The sequence below is a fragment of the Lactuca serriola genome, chromosome 2, assembly GCF_051521515.1.
Source record: "Lactuca serriola cultivar US96UC23 chromosome 2, Lser_US96UC23_V15, whole genome shotgun sequence".
Taxonomy (NCBI): Eukaryota; Viridiplantae; Streptophyta; class Magnoliopsida; order Asterales; family Asteraceae; genus Lactuca; species Lactuca serriola.
In genome coordinates, this window is record NC_136409.1 from 219,324,520 (window position 1) to 219,344,064 (window position 19,545).

Genomic DNA, 19,545 nt, shown 5'->3' on the forward strand with positions numbered 1-19,545 from the left:
CATGTAAGTTAGGTCAATGAGGTTTTCGTCATGATCCATCATATAATACTTTCTTTTGAACTCATTATATGATTCAGGAAGTGACTGTAGAACCCAGTTCACAGCCAACTTATCTGGGAATGACGCACCCAACATTAGCAACCTATCGATGTGTGATTTCATTCCCAAAACGTGGGCACACACGGGTTTACAATCTTCATGTTTCATTTCCAATAGGGCTTTAGTGACATTGAACCTTTCAATTCTTCGATCTTGTGGGTTAGGGAGAACAACGGGAGGAGGAGGAGGAAGTGAAGCATGATTTCTTGTTCCTTGATTGAATCGTGGAATATCATCTTCATGTGGAATGCTTGTTCCACGGGATTTAGGAATACCATAGTTGTCGAACTTTGACATCCACAAAACGGGAGAAAAATAAATTCAAGTTAGTTGATAGATTGAGTCCTTAATAAATCACCCAAATGAGATATTAAGGCTAGGACCCAACACAATACGCTACAACCTAGAAAAGGGATGCCGTAATCTAGTTGCAGAATATTTGAAGGTACGTGAATGACAATTCACTAATTTCCACAATTAAAAACGAAAAATAAATTTAAGTTTTAAATCTATGAAAACTCCTAGATCCTTTGAGATTCATTGAACATTTCAATGGCATGTTTAAATCTCGATATGCCCCTCTAGTTTGTGACTGGGATACCGAGGATCACAAAGTGGGTGTGAATAACCATGCAAACTTACATGGTGCCCCCACATGTTACAGTCACCTATTCGATGTGCCGGTTAACCACACACGTTCCACCGAACTATGACAAACATTGAGTCACCCTTTGCTACCTTTGCTTAGAACAATTTAGTGTGCCGGTAAACCACACACGCTCCACTAACGTCTTCGCAAGGGCACAAAGTGTAATTTCATGGAATTGCATCAATTCACTTTTGCCTAAAGTAACTAAGATTGGGAGTTTTGTAAAACATTTAGTTACTTTTGTACTTCATGATACTTATAATGGAAGGTTCTGTCCTATCCTACCCGTTCGGCTAATGACCCTCTACTAGTCAAGAGTGCGGTGGGTAAGAGTGGATACCCATTCAATCGCCATTTTATAGGCAATTTCCTTAAACACCCCTTATAGACCAGCTTCGTGAATGAGGCCTACTAACGGTAAGACTGACTTTTACTCATACATATATATATATATATATATATATATATATATATATATATATATATATATATATATATATATATATAATGTTAGACTTTTAATGTTATATATAGTATAGGGTGTATTTTACACTTTTAAAAATACTAGGTGGTCAAATTTAACAATTATACTTTTAATTCAATTAAATTGTAAACCAAAACTTTATGGATTTATTAAACCTCTTTTAATTATACAACTTAATTAATTAATAAAACCATAAGGGTGTGAATTGAACTTTTCAAAACAATACTAGGGTTTTAGAATTTAACATTCCTAAATTAAACCTTTTAATCAACTTTTAAATTCCAAAACTTGAGGGCAAGTTTTGAAACATTTCAAAACATTAGGGTTTAGAATTTAAATATTTCAAAATCAAACTTTTTAATCAAAATTTAAATTCCAAAACTTGAGGGAAAGTTTGAAACCTTTTCAAAACATTAGGGTTTCAACTATTTAAATTTCAAAACAAAACTTTTGAGTTCAAATTTAAACTATAAAACCTAAAGGAGAAAATTGAAACTTTTCATAACACAAGGATCAAATAACAAATAATATAAATTAAACAATTAATTTCATCCTTATCTATATTTGACCTAATTTCAATTTCTTGCAAAATAAGTTACCCAATTAATACAAATAATCCAACTTTAATCATATAAGGAAGTTATTATCTAATCAATTGGTAATTATCTTTTGTTTAATCAAGGATATACTCATAAATATTTTTAAAATCGGATTTTAATGATCTAGAACAGATAAGGCAAGTATCCATGAGTAAAACAGCAAGAAATCCCGAAAATAGCTCCATCTGACGCTCGAACTCACCGAGTACCACACTGTACTCGCCGAGTACACTATGGTACTCGCCGAGTTCATCAGGCAGGGTGTAACGCCTGTGTTTCCAGGCTTGCCACTTTTAGCAATGTAATAGTCTAGGTTAACCTTTGTAACCCGTTTTGAAATAATAAGATTGTATTATTTGAGTATTATGTGTTTTGTGCTTAATTGCTTAATTATGTGGTTTGATTAATTAAGAATAAAAATAAGCGTCAAAATTTAAGTGTAAAATAAACTTAATATCTTTGGTTAATGTTGTATTAGTTGAAACGAGGTTTCCGAATATATATAGAACGCCCAAATCTGACTTCGTATGAGGAAGTTATGATTTATCGAAGTTCTGGCTTAGCGGCATGCAGCCTGAAATACTCGATTTGAGATCGAGCGGTTTTTAGCCGAAGCAATCTAAATGAGAATCGAAGATCTCATTGTTGGCATCGAAGCGATAAAAAGTTAGGCGAGAACGGACGTCAAACGAAGAAGTTATGAAATTATAACGAAAGTTTCTGTCGCGGCCTATTAAAAATAATTAATAAAAATAAAGTCAAAATTAGCCGACGGAGTCTAAACGAAAGTCGTAGAGCGTGGTCTCACCTTTCCGTGGATATAAAGAACGTCGAAAACGGAGTTCGTATGAAGAAGTTATGAATTTCCGAAGTTTATTAATCATTTTGTATTTAAATTTAATTCAAAATCGGAAGCCTTATCCGAAGCCGAGTCACCGGTGTGATCCGGAGTACGCCCCGCGTACGTGAGTACGCTATCGCGTACTCCGATAATGTCGACACTTCGGATGACGCATGCAGTGACGATTTCGGATGCAGTACGCGCTGCGTACTGCAGTACGCCCCGCGTACTCCGAGGCTCCAGCCTCTATATAAGGGATCCGAAGACAGCCATATTTCTTGTTCATTTCTTCTCTTCTCTCTAGTCTTTTGCATCGTTTTTCGTGCCGAAGATACCCCGAAGCCCTGGTATCATACTCTAGCCCCGAGGCAAGTCCCGAGACCCCGAAGATCCCGAGAAGTGCGGTTCCCGAGTCGAAGCTCTGCCCGCGTGAAGTTCGATTTTCGAGGAGATCTTCCAGATCTGCTGAGGAATACTACTTCTATAAGCCGTAGTGCTGTCGGATCATCTCCTGATCAAGTGAGTGTATACTAACTTTCTTAAACACAATAAGAATACGAGTTTGGTTCGAGTGTATTAATTATATTGTTGTTTATAAGTGTGAGTGTGTATTTATTTTCTTTCTAATACAATAATACGAAGTATTTTATATAAAAATACGTGCTATGTGCATATATTTGGTTGTGTTATGTGTGAATGTGTATTCACTCTCTTCTATCTTATAGATCTGATTATTTCTCTATGAGATATGTGTTATGTGTGTGTGTGCCTCATCTGTTTTGTGATATATGTGTTGATTAAAGCATGCTATACAGGTTTTCTTTAAACTGTGTATACAAATGTATATTTTTATCTACTAATATGTTGGGTAGAACATGGGTAGACAGTTGGTGTGTAATAAACAGATGAGAGGCCTCGTTGTTGTTTGATTGAGTCATCTAGCGGAGTTTAGATGACGACCACTGGCTATTCTAGACAGTCTTGTGGAAACATTAGCAGGTTCGCCACCTGTAGGTGTTAATGAACTTGGGTGTTCATTCGTTGTACTCCATCCCCCTCATGGTTGCCTTATTTGACTTATATTGCTGAGGTACCCCCGAAGCATGTGTTGTCGCCCCGATGAAATATTCTTAGACTAGGTCCCTTATGTTAGTTGTTTTAGGGACATTAAAGTGAGAATAACGGGAATGGGTAATTGGGTTATTGTTGGTCGGTGAAAATTAAATATGATATTTATTGTGGGTTGAAAACCGTATATGCTCACCAGGCTCCCAAGCTTGACCCCCTCAGTTTTAAATTGTATTACAGGAAGTGGCGGAAGGGCATGAGATGGATGATCCATCAAGTTGTTTTGGTTACAAGTCTGCATATGTTTATATTTGTTATATGACTTGTAATGTTATCGTTTATGCTTATTGGTCTGTATCGGAACATGACACCCCGAGTTTTGATTATATAATGAAAAATACATTTCTTTTATGAAATGCTTTGGTAAACATTGTTTTATCATGTTTTGTTTTTGGGAACAAATTCCGCAACTCTTTCAAATCAAAAGGATTTACTCTGAAAATATTTAAAAGCATAAATGAAAATCGGTCTTTTCTGGCCAAGATTTTGGGGATGTCACAGTTGGTATGAGAGCATTAGTTTAAGCGAACTAGGAATTTGTTGGATTTCTAGACTTAAACTTAGAATGCTAAGTGAAGTTTTGAGATGTGTGTCTGTTGTGATTTAGACACGAGCACTAGTTTATTTTAGGAAAATTGCCTAAAATGCTTTTATGTGCTAAATGTTATATGTTGCCATATATATGATATTATTTGTTCGGATCTATGGTCTGTTGCCGACCGGATCTAGAAACCTTATGTGTGTAGGATTCTAAGCGTACGTCTACGATATTAGAACTAGCATGTAAACGTTTCGGAGTGATAAGGATGATTTGAATACCTATCATGATTGAGGATCTAATTTCACCTTATTCGGTGTGTAGATCAAAATGGTGAGAACAAGAAGTGGAGTTGGAAATGCTGACGAAAACAGGAATCAACCACCAGTGATTGAGCCAATACCTGTCGTAGCAGCAGCACCTGAGCCAATAACCATGACTGGTGTGCAATTGATGATTCAGACGATGTTGGATCGTCAGATGGATGAAACTAGACGGTTGCTTCAACAAAATCGTGAAGAACTGTCGATTCGTGTGGAAGAGCCTGAATTAAATGAAGGGCACTCGGAAGGTGGAAACTTTAGTGGGTCTGTTGGTCAAGCCAACCCACCGATACTTAGGCAAGATAACCATGAAGGAAGGAATGATGGAATGGGATGCAAGTACAAGGACTTTTTGACTTGCAAACCATCGACCTTCAATGGAAAGGAGGATCCGATTGGGGTTATGGATTGGATCTCCGAAATGGAGCTAGCCTTCATGACGTGTGGCTGCAGAGGTAAGTTGCAAACTATCTATGCCGTGCGTCAATTCCGAGGTGGAGCCGTTCGTTGGTGGAACACTCTAGGGAATACCTTAAGCCCTAATGAGCCACTGCAATTGTCATGGGCAGAATTCTTGGTACAGTTCAAGCGCAAGTTCTGTTCGGCTCAAAATCTGTTGGAGTTGGAGAATAAGTTTTTGACATTGACGAAAGGTAGCATGTCAGTTGATGAGTACACCAATAACTTCACCGATAAGATGGAGTTTGCCTTGCGTATCGTTCCAGACGAGCTGACAAAGGTGGATCGGTATGCGAAGGGACTTCCATGGGAGTACGAGGTGCCAGTACGTCAGGCACTTACTCTAGAGGCAGCTATCTGGGCTGCCAAGTCTGTGGAGAACATGATCAAGGGGAGAACCACCGGCAAGATTGATGTTGGTGAGAAAAGAAAGTTTGAGGGAACATCTGGTTCCGGTAAGAAAGGAAAATTTTCGAAATCTGATTCGAAAAAGTTTGGAGGAAAAGGAGGCGAAGCAAAGTGGTGTGATAAGTGTAAGAAAAAGCACTTTGGGAAATGTAGCGAGGATGTAACCTGCTACAAGTGTGGAAAGGTCGGACATTTTGCCAATGAATGTCCGAACAAAAAAAGGATGTGTTTTGGGTGTAATGAAGAGGGGCATATTTTGAAATACTGTCCAAAGAAGAAGGAGGCAGCTAGGCCCAACATTCCACCGAAGCCGAAGGAAAGAGCCTTCCAGATGACACTTGAGGCTGCGAAAGATGAAGCTGATGTCGCTTCAGGTACCTTTCTCGTAAACGAATTACCTGCTCAAATTTTGTTTGATTCTGGAGCTAACTACTCCTTTATTTCGCATGAGTTTGGTAGAAAGCTAGCTTTGCCTATTGATAGACTAGATGATGCTTTATTAGTCGAAGTAGCTAATGGCAAGTTTGTACCTGTTAGCCATCGTATGAAAAGCATCTTAATTGATCTGAATGGGAATAAGTTTCACGAGGAATTATTGCCCATCGATCTTAATGGTTTCGACATCGTGTTGGGAATGGATTGGCTTAGCGCCAATGATGCCGAAATTTTGTGCAAGAAGAAGATAGTTAAAGTAAACCCGCCTGGAAAAGATTCGTTTATGGTGTATGGGGACAAACGTAGAGTGAATTCTGGAATCATTTCTCTAATGAAAGCCAGAAAGTGTTTGACCAAGGGATGTACATCATATTTAGCATTCGTGATTGATGCTAAGAAAGAAAAGAAGGTGATGCAGAGTATTCCAGTGGTGTGTGATTTTCCGGAAGTGTTCCCCGAGGATCTTCCTGGATTACCACCTGATAGACAAGTAGAGTTCAGAATAGACTTGTTACCAGGAACCACGCCAATAGCAAAAGCACCTTATCGATTAGCACCGACGGAGATGAAGGAGCTAATGATGCAACTTCAGGAGTTATTGGACAAAGGTTTCATTAGACCTAGTTCATCTCCCTGGGGAGCTCCGGTGTTATTTGTGAAGAAAAAAGATGGAAGTATGAGAATGTGCATCGATTACAGAGAGCTGAACAAGGCAACAATAAAGAATAGATATCTGTTGCCGAGGATTGATGACCTGTTTGATCAATTGCAAGGTTCGAGCTATTTCTCGAAGATCGATCTTAGGTCAGGATATCATCAGCTGAAGGTAAGAGAGCAAGATATCGAGAAGACTGCATTCAGAACTAGATATGGACACTACGAGTTCTTGGTTATGTCGTTTGGACTAACCAATGCTCCAGCAGCGTTCATGGATTTGATGAATAGGGTTTGTAATCCGTTCCTTGATAAATCCGTGATAGTGTTCATAGACGACATTCTGATTTACTCGAAAAGCCAGGAGGAGCATGGCAGACACTTGCGAGAAGTGTTAGAAGTTTTGAAGAAGGAGAAGCTTTATGCGAAGTTCTCCAAATGTGATTTTTGGATTCGTGAGGTCCAATTCTTGGGTCACGTGGTCAACCAAGAAGGGATAATGGTTGATCCAGCGAAGATCGAAGCTGTGACGAAGTGGGAACAACCGAAAAGTCCCACGGAGATTCGAAGCTTTTTAGGATTAGCCGGATATTACCGCAGGTTTATCCAAGGCTTTTCTTCGATTGCTACTCCATTGACAGCTTTGACCCACAAAGGAGCTACTTATGCTTGGAATGAGAAGCATAAAGAAGCATTCGAGAAGTTAAAGAAGAAGCTATGCGAGGCACCGATACTTTCTCTGCCCGATGGAGTTGAAGACTTTGCTGTTTATAGCGATGCGTCTGGGGTTGGATTGGGTTGTGTTTTGACCCAAAGAGAAACGCATAGGCTAACTCCAAAAGGATGGAGTCTTGGAGTCATTTGACCTAAAGTCAGATGACAGTTGTGATTCATGCTTACTTGGAAAAATGACAAAGTCACCCTTCACAGGTTCTTGTGAGAGGGATGAAGGTTTGTTGGATCTTGTACACACGGATGTGTGTGGGCCATTCAAACATGCCACATGGGACGCTAATCGTTATTATTTGACTTTTACTAATGATTATAGTAGATATGGGTATGTCTACTTAATCAAGCATAAGTCAGAGACTTTCGAAAGGTTTATGGAATTTAAACAGGAAGCCGAGAATCAATTGGGCCGGAACATTAAGATGCTTTGATCCGATCGAGGTGGTGAGTATCTTAGTTCAGAGTTCCTCGACTATCTTAGGGAATGTGGGATTGTCTCACAATTGAAACCTCCCAGGACACCGCAGTTGAATGGTGTAGCTGAGAGGCGTAATCGAACCTTGTTGGATATGGTTCATTCCATGATGAGTCGAGCTTTGCTACCAATATCATTCTGGGGGTATGCCTTAGAGACTACCACCCATATCCTTAATCTAGTCCCTACAAAGAAAGTTGCCAAAACTCCTCACAAGATGTGGACTGGTAAAGTACCCAAACTAGTCCACATCAAGATTTAGGGTTGTGAGGCTTTCATGAGATGTGATACTCATGATAATCTTGAACCCCAAAGCGAGAGGTGTATTTTCATCAGCTACCCACAAAGATCCTTTGGTTACCTCTTCTACAAACCTAGTGATAATGTGGTCTTTGTAGCAAGAAGAGGAGTCTTTCGAGAGAGAGAGAGAGAGAGAGAGAGAGAGAGAGTTAATAAGCCAAGGAGACAGTGGGGGGCAAATTGACCTTGAAGAACTTCTAGAGTCAAGTGGTGAAGGAACTTCAAACCCTAGCCCTCAACTTGAGGAGGAAACTCCCGTTGAGCCAATTGACGAGTCTGTACCTCTGAGGCGTTCCACGAGAGTTAGGAATGCACCTGAGCATTACTATGGTTTCCATATTACTACGGAAGGTGAGACACTTATTAGTGATGAGACACTAGTAGGTCTGGATGACAGGCCCTGAGTCTGCTAAATGGAAAGAGGATATGAATAGTGAGATACAATCCATGTATGACAATCAAGTTTGGAACTTGGTTGAGAATGTACCAGGTCGTAAGTCTGTAGGGTGCAAATGGATCTTTTAGAAGAAGACCGACATGGATGGTAATGTACACACTTATAAGGCTCGACTGGTTGCAACGGGCTTCTCTCAAACTCCTGGAGTAAGATATTGTGATGCTGGCTTCCAGACTGATAGGGATAATTTCCGCTCTCAGTCGGGTTGGGTCTTCACCCTAAGTGGAGGAGAAATCACTTGGAAGAGTTCCAAGCAGGAGACAGTAGCTGATTCCACTTGTGAATCAGAGTATATAGCAGCGAGCAAGGTAGCAAAGGAGGCAATATGGATGAAGAACTTCATTGGAGACCTTGGAGTTGTACCAGCTATAAAGGAGCCTATGGAAATTTTCTATGACAGTGAAAGTGCTGTTGCCTTAGCCAAGGAACCAAGGGATCATGGGAGATCCAGACACATCGATAGAAAATATCATTTTATCAGACATCACATAAAAGAAGGAATCCTCGTGGCAAAGAGGGTATCATCGGATGAGAACCCAGCAGATCCCCTCACGAAGGGACTGAGTAGGGTTAAGCATCTCTAGCATGCTCGAAGCATAGGGCTAAAGGATGATATAAGTTTTAGTAGTTAGATAAATTATGAAATTTGTAAAGTGTAATTGACATTTGATGATGAATAAAAGTTGTGTTTATTTATGAGTAAAGTGTTACTATCTGTTGTCAATCGTTTACTATAATTTCTTTTGCATGTTTTTAACTTCCAGAATAGTATGTTGTGGTTTTACATATTATTCAAATTTTCCACAGTCAGCCATATGTTGGAAGTAGATATGAAGTAAGACTGTCATGAAGTTGGTTGTAGGTGTCAGGATATAAGACAACACTTTATGAGTGCTCATAAGTTCTGAGTATTGGAATCAACCCACGCTCACTAGAATCACTTCATGGAATTTTATCTCGAGTGATCGTGAGACGGTAATATCATATAAGTCTTCAAACCTAGAGATATGATTTGTTGCCTATGAATTGATTATGCATTGATTGTACGAAAACGCATTGGTAACTCGATGTTATAAAACGTGCTTTTGTGTATAATTCAACTAGTAGTAGAACAAACATATCAGTCGAAGTTTATCTGTTCCTTCTTGGATTAGAAGCTGATATCTGGACCCATCGATGATTTTGTTTTGACCTATGTACCGGGACCGGTCAGAACTAAGTTGATGTGTTCAATTAAGTTCTTTGTCAAACAAATCGAAAATCGGGAAACAAACTGTTGGACAATAAGTAAGACATTGTTCCATGTAATTGTACGGCTGATATCTAGAACAGAGGATTATATGATCACTTATCTTAAATGGCGTATCAACATCTTCTCAGTTCCGAGAGGCCTTGAAAGAGCTATGATTGCCGATCGGTTCCTGAAGTATTGCAGTTATAGTTATTAGACTTATCCAAGTGGGAGACTGTTGGATAAGGTGTCTAAGTCCATAACTATTTCTGGTAAGTACTTGACCTGACCCGACATGGTCCATTTGGGTTGCATGGCACCATGCAATTGGATAAACTAAATGAGAGAAATAACACATATGGTTTATTAATATATTATAAGTTCTAATATATTAATAATATTATTTGATTAGTTTTGATCAAGAATTAATTTAGAATTAATTAAGCGATCAAAAGATAACTAATTAGATATATGGGTAGATTAAGTAAATCTTCCATATCTTATATAGTGGACTAAGATGCTCCATGGATTATCAAGTTGGGTTCCACCCATAGGATGCTCCATGGAGTTAACCCATGGATCAAGAAATGAAGAGTCATGGAACATTAGGGTTTACCTAATGCAACACACTATATAAGCAATGTAACTCTCCCCAAAATCGACTACACTATGAAACAAGAGGGCTTGGCTGATTTTTCATGTGTTAGAGTATTCTCTCAAGTTTATTCTTTGCATTTGGTGTTGTGTGAAGCATTTGAGGCATCACACTTGAGGTGCTAGGCTCACAAGGTTTCAAGGAACACTTTCAACAACAAGGTATGTAGTTCTGTCTTTTATACAAAGAAAATTGTACCCCATGTATGCTAGATAGGTTCATAACCTTGGAAAACAACTTTGCATGATTATTAGACAAACATAGGTCCAAGGTTATTAGGGTTGCATGTACACTTAGGAAGTGTTAGAATGCTCAAAACCCATCACTACCATGAAGGGTGGCTGTGTGTGTTTTGTGTGTGAGTGTATTTTATGAAGTAAAAAGGGTATGTATTGTTTTGGATGGATTAATCAAGGAAAAGAACCATCACCCGAGGTGGCGATGGGTGGTGTTCGACCTAATAAAACCCTAATGGGCCTAGTGGAACCTTAATTAGCCCAATAGCTTAATCTTGGACTTAGTTGGTTTGTGTTTGGGTTAGAAACCCTAATTAGGGTTTAGAAAACCCTAATTTTATAAAATGTTAGTTTTAGATTGTCGGGACCCACGTTTGGATCAGTGGACTGAAGTTATGACTTATGTCGATTCCATGGTTTGTTGGCTTAGTGGAATAATGGACTTAATGGGTTACGTGAGAACAGTTAACCCTAATCGTCATTTCATGTGAAAACCCTAATTGATGGGCAAACTATTAACAAGTAAATGGACTAGAACACTTGGATTGGGCTTAAGGATAAGTCCCATTGGAAAGGTTTGGGCCCAATTTGGAAAATTGGGCCATAGATGGGCCATAACCGGGCCTTGATGATTATGAGATATTGGACCACTGCACTGCCAAGCGTTTGGACCATAATAAATGGTTGGGCCTTAAGGTTAGAACATGTGAGGGGTTTGGGCCCGATTTGGAAAATTGGGCCATAATTGGGCCTTGGTTGATTATTTGACTTTTGGGCCTTCAAAGTATGAGTTGGGCCTTGGTCTTGGACCAAGCTATGTTAGGGGTAAATGGTCCTTTTACCCCAGGTGTGTATTTTAGAGTATGCATTGGAAACCCAAATGGTTAATTGGGTTTTATTTTGATGTTGACAGTCTAGGGATCTGTCAGCTAGCATCCAAAGATTTATTCGCGGGACTCCAGCAGTGCGAGGTGAGTCCTCTTCCAGTAGGAACAGGTCTAAGGCACCAATGCCGGCTCATGTAGTTTATATGTTCTTGATAGGAACACGGAGTGTGGGCGGGGCCCGTATCTCATTATTACCAGAGTATAGATGTCAGTCAGATTGTTGGATTGCTATACTTGTTGTCTGTGTGATACTTGTATGTGTTTGTTTATGTATGTGAGTGTGGTCGGGGCCCATATCTCATTATTATTCGAGTGTGGGTGGGCCCCGTATCTCATTATTATTCGATTGTGGGAGGGGCCTGTATCTCATCATTAGCTGAGTGTGGGTGGGGCCCGTATCTCATCATTACTTGAGTATGGTTATTGGTATAATGGTAGGTTGTGTATTTGTTATATGTGTGATACTTGTATGTGTTTGTCTATGCATGTGAGTGTGGGCGGGGGTCGTATCTCATTATTATTCGAGTGTGGGCGGGGCCCGTATCTCATGATTTGTTGAGTGTTGGCGGGGCCCGTATCTCCTAGTCAACATAGTGTGAGATGGGCCCGTATCTCCTAGTTAGCGGAGTGTGGGCAGGGCCCGTATCTCCTTGAGTGTTGGCGGGGCCCGTATCTCTCAGTAGCATGATTATGTGTATGGTATGTGGTAGTTTGGGGAGACTCAATAAGCGTCGTGCTTACGGTTTTCAGTTTTGGTTTCAGGTACTTTGGTTTTCAAAAGAGGAGCTCAGGATGATTGCAGTGCACACACCATGTATTTTAGCCTGGGATGTTTATACTCTGATATATTTAACAATTATTATGATATTTTGAGATACACTGTTATTGTTTTTATATGTTGTTTGATGACTATGGTTTTATTAATGATTTAAAACGTAATTTTTAGAATGTATTTGTAACACCGTAAATTTTCAAAATATTTTTTTTTGCTTTTTCAAAATCACATAATGTATCACATCACAAATCAAAATCCATGACCAATACTGTTTTCAAAAACAAATCCCAAGATCTCTACACATAATAAACTCCATCGGTGTGTGTGTACGTGTCAAGCCGTCCCCTTCCCACGGTCCTCGCTGGTACCTGAGATATCAAACACAATAACTGTAAGCATAAATGCTTAGTGAGTTCCCCAAAATACCACATACCACAAATACGCCACTCAAGGCTAAATCCGACCCTCTGGTCTAGATGTCTCAGCGGGACCCTCCAGTCCCGCAGCTCGTCGGACCCTCCTGTCCAGTCCCAGCTCATTGGGCCCTCCGGCCCAGTCAGAATCGTTGGACCCTCTGGTTCGGTCTACACAATCATACAACATACATATAACACATATCACGTGATCTCATACATAGCACATAATCTCATACATAGCACATAAGACCCTCTGGTCAACTCATAATACCACTAAAGGTAACGTATAGTGAGAAGACTCACCTCGCGTGTCTCGGTAACTCGTAAATCCCTTAACCACTAGTGCTCGATCTCCCGAGCTATCGTCCTCCTACAACACAAGTGTATTTCTACTTCTACTACTTGACTCTGGCTACTAATACCACGAAGTCAAACCAGTCAACGGTCAACGGTCAACCCGACTCGCCGAGTCTGGCGTGGACTCGCCGAGTTCCTACGGGAACCCGATCCCTCTGAATCTCTTCCGACTCACCGAGTCACTCACCCGACTCGGTTACTCAACCGTTGGTTCGTAATCGTTGAACAACCCGCACCAGCTCGCCGAGTCTGGGGAATGGACTCGGCGAGTGCATTCCATGCACAACCCCAAATGACCTTCTGAGGTCAGATCCGCTTCACTAACTCATAGATCCAGTCTCCTTAAGCTTATTGACCACGTAAAGTCCAAGTATTGATGCTCATCAAGCATTGAATAGCTCATGAATGGTGTTTTAGCCTCAAATACATTGATCCCAAGCCAAAACCTCCATGGATGCATATAAAGCTTTGGCAATGAGGTGCTCTGGACCTCTATGGGTCCAGATCCAGGACCTTAACTCGCTAAGGGACCATGAGGACACTAGATCTAGCCACAAATGGGTTCAAAAGCCCTAAATCTACATGAACATCACAATAACAGAGAATGATTTGAGATTGTACCTCAGTTGTGATGTTCTGGACCTCAAATCTTCAAGAATCCACCCCTCTCTTGTTTCCTCTTGGCTAGATCTCCTCTTTCCTTGCTAGATAGCCACTACAAGATTAATAATGGATCCTTCCCTCACTTGAATCACTCAATCGCTCTAGGGTTTCACTCCGGGGACTGATGAGTGCAAATGAAGGCCATAAGGCCCCTTTAAATATGCCTCAAACCCGAGAAATTAGGGTTTCATTAAACAGCGTGGACTCGCCGAGTCCGGACGCGAACCCGCATCCAAATCCACGATCATACTCGGCGAGTCTAGGCTCCAACTCGTCGAGTCTCCTCACAAATTACCAAATAAATAAATAAATAAATAATACCTAGGAATCCGGGCTGTTACAGTATTTTTGGGATGTTTCTATGTGTGTTCAGATGACCAACTTTTGCCGTAAGGGGTCGAAGGTCAGGTTTGCTACGGGTTGTTTGAGGGAGCGGGTTAGGGACTGGTGGGAGGAGGTTGGTTATGCTTTGAAAGTTCTGGCAATTAAGGCCATGACCTGGCCATATTTTATGACCAGGTTCCTAGTAGAGTTCGCACCATCGGTTGAGATACAACAACTGGCTAAGGAGTTTCTAGACATGAGACAGACGACATAGATTGTGGCGGAGATGACTGCCAAATTCAGGGGGAGGGCCTTGTTAGTGCCCGTGTATATAGCTAATGAGCAGATGAGGAAAACCCGATATCATGACATGCTGAGAGCAGACATCAAGAAGTTCGTTAGTTATTCGGCGTGCCTGACTCTTGATGATACGATAGCCATGGCACGAGAGCGAGAGATTGATATGGAGCACATTGGGAAGAGGAAGGCAATTCCTGGACAGACGGTTGGGTTTTTAGCGAAGAAACCCACGGGGTTCGACTTAAGGTCGAAGGACCAGCAAGGCCAGAGCTGCTGTGGAAAATGCGGCAGGTCACATGAGGGAATTTGTAGAGTGTGGGGTTCAGGCTGCTACAAGTGCGGCAAGACCGGGCACTTTAGGAAGGATTTTATTGCCCCTACTACCACCATTCAGAAATCAGATCTGATTTTCTTTCATTGCAATCATAGGGGCCACAAGAAGGCCCACTGTCCGAGTCTAGCATTTGGAGAACCAGTGAAGGAGCCAACTCCAGTGACCCTGCATATTACAGATCGCCGTCAGGGCAAGGCGGATGCTCCAATGGTGAGGAGTCGGGCCTTTCAGTTGAGCGTCGAGGAGGCTCGGGCCGCACCAGATGTGGTGATAGGTTTGTTTCTTTGCCTTAATTCTTATTTTATGTTGATTTCAATACTTATATTTTATGTGTTTTTTTAGGATCATTCCTTGCGAACGATATTCCTAATTTGGTGTTGTTCGACTCGGGGCCACTCGATCTTTAGTATCTCCTGCACTCAACAAGAAGTTACCGAATCTTTAATCATGTTATACTACCTATTAGATGTTGAGATTGCAGATGAGTGGTTCGTCCTAGCATCGAGGGTTCACCGAGATTATGTTTTGAAGATGTGCAGCTAGTGTTACTCTATTTACTTGGTTCCCATTCCTCTACGTGGGAACAAGGTCATAGTAGGGATGGATTGATTGAGCCCCAATGGTGGCAATGAATGATTGCTAGCAACAACTATTGCGAGTGCGGACCCCAAGTGGGGGAGAGTTGGTGGTCCAGGGAGAGGGAGCTCATTGCGGCCCCATTTTATGTTCAGCCACTAAAGCCGTGCACTATCTTCATTAGGGTTGCTCTAGGTTTGTTGCTTATGTTATGGTTACTAGAGAGTAGGATAGGGAAATGATTGATGAGGTGCCAATTATTTGAGAGTACCCAGACGTTTTTCCGGAGAATTTACCCGGAGTGCCTCCTGAGAGGCAAGTGGAGTTCCGAATCGTTCTGGTTCCTGGTGTGGCTCCAATAGCCAAGGCACCAAATAGATTAGCTTTACCAGAGATGCAGGAGCTGTCTAAACAGCTGCAGCAGCTGTTAGACAAGGGATTTATCTAGTTTGGTAGTTCACCTCAGGAGCTGTCTAAACAGCTGCAGCAGCTGTTAGACAAGGGATTTATCTAAACAGGGTGCACCGATCCTGTTTGTGAAATTAAAGGATGGGTCGCACCGAATGTGTATTGACTATCGGGAGTTGAACAAGCTAACTGTAAAGAACCGTTATCCACTACCGAGGATCGATGATTTATTTGATCAACTTCAGGGGGCGTCTTGGTTTTCTAAGATTGATCTACGCTCGGGATATCACCAGATGAGGGTCAGGGAGGATGATGTGCAGAAGACAACCTTTCGGACATGTTATGGTCATTACGGATTCGTGGTGAAGCCTTTTGGGTACATTAATTCTCCAGCCGCATTCATGGACCTCATGAACCATGTGTGCAAACCGTTGCTGGATCGGTCTGTGATAGTATTTATTGATGATATCCTGGTCTATTCCAAGACACAGGAGCAACATGAGGAGCACTTGCGAGAGGTTTTGGATACCATGAGGAGGGAGAGGCTATATGCAAAGTTCTCCAAGTGCGAGTTTTGGTTGCGTGAGGTGCAGTTTGTGGGGCACCTTGTCAACCAGCACGGTATTCTGGTCAATCCGGCCAAAATGGAGCCCATGATGAGATGGGAGATTCCGATTCCTCCATCAAAGATTCAGAACTTCCTTGGGTTAGCTGGATACTATCAAAGATTTATTCGTTATTTCTCCAAGATAGCTATACCCCTGACCCGATTGACGAAGAAGACTGGCATTTTCCACTGGGGCCTGAGGAGTAGGCAGCATTTGAGACTTTAAGGCAGAATTTGTGTGAGAGGCCGATTTTGACCCTGCGAGAGGGTGTCGAGGATTTTGTAGTTTATTGTGACGCGTCTATTTCAGGCTTAGGTATGGTGTTGATGCGGAGTGGGTATTGTTGGATTAGGTGTCTAAGCCCATAACTATTTGGTATGTACTTGACCCGATTGTGAGCATGGTCCTTTTGTGTTGCCTTCACCGTAGCAACTGATAGGATGAATTAAGGAGAAAAAGGATTAATTATGATATATTAATATATTATATGAATAATATATTAAAAGAGAAATCATATTATTTAATTAATATTACTCAAGAATTAATAAGAATTAATTTTGTGGCTAAAAGACATTAATTAAATAAAGGGGACTAGAACTGTCAATTGTGTGATAGTTGAATATCGGGCTATTGGACTCCGTAGAAGTTGGAGTGGACAAAATCTATGGGGAAACCCATTAGAATTCGTCCAATGCTTCTAAAGAGGGAGTCAATGAGTTGCTTAGGGCCTAAGCAGTTAAATTAGGGTTTCTTAGTTGAAAACCCTAATAGCCTACCTGTACAAGGAACCCCTAACCCCCAAAAAATGTGTCCAACTCTTTGAGAGAACCCTAGAACGTTTTTGTGGCTCTTCCTCGTTCTCCTAGATCATCTTGTTGCTCATGGTGTTTGTGACTCCATTAGAGGTGCAACATTTCAGGCACTAAGCTTTCAAAGGTCAAGATCAAAAGGAATTGTGATTGTTATTGCTACATAACAATCAAGGTAAGATCTAAACCCTAATTCATATGTTAATTCTATTTTTGTATGCTAGATCTAGGGTTTATGAGCTTTGGATGATTATTGCATGCTCATTAGACAAACTGGATCCAAAGCTTTCGGGTTTGCATGTACACCATAGGATTGATATAGTGCTCAAAACCCATCAGGCACATCATCGCTTACCCCTCGAGGCAGATGAAGCCTCATGAGGCGAACTACCTGACACACAATTTTAGAGTTGGGGGCAATGGTTTTTTCCCTCAAGATTTGGCGACATTACCTCTATGGGGTCCGTTGTACTATTTACACAGATCACAAGAGTCTGAGGTACTTGATGGATCAGCCAAATTTGAACATGAGGCAGCAGCGGTGGTTGGACTTGGTGAAGGACTATGATTGCGAGATCCTTTACCACCCAGGGAATGCCAATGTAGTGGCCGATGCTCTTTGTCGCAAGGCAGACGCGTCTCCGATCAAGGATATCTGTTTGAGGATGACAATGGTGACTCCTCTTTTGGAGAGGATTCGGGAGGCACAGTTGGTGGCTATGAAGTATGAACACCGAAAGAGTGATCACATCATGGGTCAGATTGCCTCCTTCGATCATGATAGCCAAGTTTTATTGACACTCCATAGGAGAGTGTGGGTTCCATACTTAGACGAGATATAGCTTGATATGTCAAGAGGTGCTTGACCTATAGGAAGCTCAAGGTCGAGCACCGGAGACCTCACGTCAAGATGCAGTCATTAGACATCCTTGTGTAGAAATGGAAGGAGATTACCATGGAATTCATTACGAAGATTTGGCGACATTATCTCTATGGGTTCCGTTGTACTATTTACACGGATCACAAGAGTCTGAGGTACTTGATGGATCAGCCAAATTTGAACATGAGGCAGCAACGGTGGTTGGACTTGGTGAAGGACTATGATTGTGAGATCCTTTACCACCCAGGGAATGCCAATGTAGTGGCCGATGCTCTTTGTCACAAGGCAGACGCGTCTCCGATCAAGGATATTTGTTTGAGGATGAAAATGGTGACTCCGCTTTTGGAGAGGATTCGGGAGGCACAGTTGGTGGCTATGAAGTATGAACACCGGAAGAGTGATCGCATCATGGGTCAGATTGCCTCCTTTGATCATGATAGCCAAGTTTTATTGACACTCCATAGGAGAGTGTGGGTTCCATACTTAGACGAGATATAGCTTGATATGTCAAGAGGTGCTTGACCTACAGGAAGCTCAAGGTCGAGCACCGGAGACATCACGTCAAGATGCAGTCATTAGATATTCCCGTGTAGAAATGGAAGGAGATTACCATGGAATTCATTACGAAGTTGCCACGGACGACACGATGAATCGATGCAATATGTGTCATCGTGGATCGATTGACCAAGAGCGCCCATTTCATACCGATCCAAGTGTAACATCTGGGATTTGCATATATTAATATTATTTATTTTATTAAATAATGGGCTGTTGTTGGTTTGGGCCAGGATAGTTGGGCTTTAGGCTTTGGGCTGAGAAATGTATTACGCTGGGCGTACCATGCCAGGTATGTGCAGCGTACTCAAGAGGGTGGGGCGGGGAGTCCATGCACGTACGCCCAACGTACCAAAGGGTACGCGCAGCATACGCGCACAGGTTCTAAAACCCTAAATTTTAGGGTTTGATCCCTATAAAAAGGATCTTATGCCTTTGGTCCAGCCTCCCTCTTACCTTTATGCAGCCACCACGAAAACCCTAACCCTTATTTGTGTGTCCTTCTGATTTGGAAGCCATTTGAGAGTAACTTGGTGTAGTTTTGGTGCTTTGGAAGAGAAAGGAGCTTGAAGGAGCAAGGATTCACAAAGAGCTTGTAGATCCAGGAGATTGGCATCATTTCTGACTCTTTTGAGGTATCAAGTTCCAAACTTGACCATTGAATGCTTAGATTTGTTTATATAAGTGTTTAAGGTCACTTTTGGACTCCATTGTTGAGGCTTCTTGCATCTTAATGATTTCAGACCATAAGAGCTGTCCTTTTGGGATCTTAGAGGCACTAAGAGTCATAAAAATCAGACCTTGATGGTTAAGCCACAACCATGCAAGGGTTTGATGGTCATAAAGCTTGTTAAAAGGACCAAAATCATGTTTTGACCCCAACCATGCATGCAAGCACATAAAGTTTGTGACTTTATGGACTAGGAGGTCTTAAAGGACCTGGATCTACATTT